The sequence below is a fragment of the Panthera leo genome, chromosome A1 (genome assembly GCF_018350215.1).
Source record: "Panthera leo isolate Ple1 chromosome A1, P.leo_Ple1_pat1.1, whole genome shotgun sequence".
NCBI classification, from domain to species: Eukaryota; Metazoa; Chordata; class Mammalia; order Carnivora; family Felidae; genus Panthera; species Panthera leo.
In genome coordinates, this window is record NC_056679.1 from 21149139 (window position 1) to 21151582 (window position 2444).

The 2444-nt window shown below is 38.0% G+C and overlaps 1 non-coding gene across 1 annotated transcript; it reads right to left on the minus strand.

Moving 5' to 3' along the window:
* Positions 1-1901: 1901 nt before the first annotated feature.
* On the minus strand, positions 1902-2008 carry LOC122202694. Its single transcript, XR_006194808.1, has one exon. It is a non-coding gene; the product is annotated as a U6 spliceosomal RNA (small nuclear RNA).
* Positions 2009-2444: the final 436 nt, after the last annotated feature.

A 2444-nucleotide genomic window follows, 5' to 3' on the forward strand; every position in this document is an offset into this window, starting at 1 on the left:
TTCTTTGACATCAGCCATCGCAATTTCTTTCTAGATATGTCTCCTGAGGAAAGGGGAACAAAAGCAAAAATTAACTTCTGGGACTACATCAAAATAAAAAGCTTCTGTACAGCAAAGAAATAATCAACAAAACTAAAAGGCAACCTACTGAATGGGAGAAGATATCTGCAAAAGACCTATCAGATAAAGGGTGACTATCCAAAATATAGAGAACTTATAAAACTGAACATCCAAAAAAGAAACAATCCAACTGAAAAATGGGCAGAAGGCATGAACAGACATTTCTCCAAAGAAGATATACAGATGGCCAACAGACACATGAAAAGATGCTCATCATCACTTATCATCAGGGAAATGCAAATCAAAACCAATATGAGATATCACCTCACACCTATCAGAGTGGCTAAAATCAACAACACAAGAAACAACAGGTGTTCACAAGGATGTAGAGAAGAAGAAACACTTGTGCACTATTGGTGGGAATGCAAACTGGTGCAGCCACTGTGGAAAACAGTATGGAGGTTCCTCAAAAAGTTAAACATAGGACTAACTACATTATGATACAGCAATCGCACTACGAGGTATTTACCCAAAGAATACAGGAACACTAATTTAAAGGGGTACATGCAACTCTATGTTTATAGCAGCATTAATTTCAATAGCCAAGATACACAAGCAGCCTGAGTTTCCATTGATTGATGAATGGATAAAGATGTGATGTGTATGTGTGTATACACACACACACACACACACACACACACACAACCACGCTGGAATATTATTCAGCTATAAAAAAGAATGATATTTTGGAGCACCTGCGTGGCTCAGTCAGTTAAGCGTCCAACTTTGGCTCAGGTCATAATCTGGTGGTTTATGGGTTTGAGCCCCACGTCAGGCTCTGTGCTGACAGGCTCTGTGCTGAAACTTGCTTCAGATTCTGTGTCTCCCTCTCTCTCTGCCCCTCCCCTGCTCACGCTCTGTCTCTCTGTTTCTCAACAAAAAATAAATGTTAAAATTTTAAATGTTAAAAAAAATTTTTTAAGAATGAAATTTTGCCCTTTTTGTGACAACATGGATGGAGCTAGAGAGTATAATGCTAAGGGAAATAAGCCAGTCAGAGAAAGACAAACACCATATGATTTCACTCATATGTGGAATTTAAGAAACAATACAAACAAGCAAAGGGAAAAACAGGAGAGAAAGAGAGAGACAAAGCAAGAAATAGACTTTTATTTATAGAAAGCACACTGATGGTTACCAGAAGGGAGGTGGGTGGAGGGATGGGTTACATAGGTGATGGGAATTAGAGAGTGCACTCGTGATGAGCACCAGGTGATGCATGAAACTGTTGAATTACTATATTGTACAACTGAAATTAATATAACACAGTATGTTAACTAACTGGAATTAAAAACTTAAAATTGTCCATAGACTTCAGGTAAAATCAGTATTTCTCTTGAGTCTTTCCTTTTGGGCCAGACTTACCGGACCAGTCAGTCTTACCGGACCAGAGATCTCTGAGAGAGTTCCCCACAGAAGTAACACCATTACAGCATATGTTGCCTCCCAGTTAATTGGATTAAAACCATTAGGAGCTGAGTCTCCATGCCTCTTATATAAGCCACTTCTGTGAGAAAGAGCCTCCTACCCAGAAGGCCCATCCCACCTACCAGATATTTCCCTGTGATATGGCCCAAATAACCACCAATTGGATCACCTGTAATCTGCCCACAGAATTCTTGCTCAGTCAAATTCTCAGGTGAAGAAAAGTTGATAATCCAAAACCCAACAGGCATCATATTGAGGTGAGTCAGCTCAAGCAGTCTTCTCTGAGACAATCCATGTTAGCTGAAGCTAATGGGGAAAAAAAAGCCACAAGATTTCTTCTTTTTTTTTTTTTTTTAACTATGGAATGCTTCACAAATCTGCGTGTCACCCCTGCTCAGGGGCCCTACTAGTCTTCTCTTCATCATTACCATTTTAGTACATGTGCTGCCAAAGTGAGCACAAGCACAGGATTTCTTTAAGCTATCATTCAGGCAAAAATTCTAACTGTTCCTTTTGAGGTGGGTAGACCATTTTGATTTCATGGAATACGAATATGAACACCTTCTTTAGGAAAAAAAAATCATATTTTATAGAACAGAGAATGTTCTATCATTTCTTGCTGCCAAAGACAGCAATATAAAGTATATACCCTAAGTTGTTAAATAAAGTAGAGGGAAAATGATCTACAGATTAATATAACTTCTTGAGAAAAACACTGGAAAAAAATAATCTTATTAAAATTTTCTCATGCCTTTCCTTTCGCTGAATTCTAGAAGCATGATCACATCCATCAAGTAATAGCCATATATATAAATGGAAATTGAATGGTAAATTATATGTTCCTACATTCTTCATGAGTACTGTGATGGATAAATTTATAGGTCAACTTGATGAGG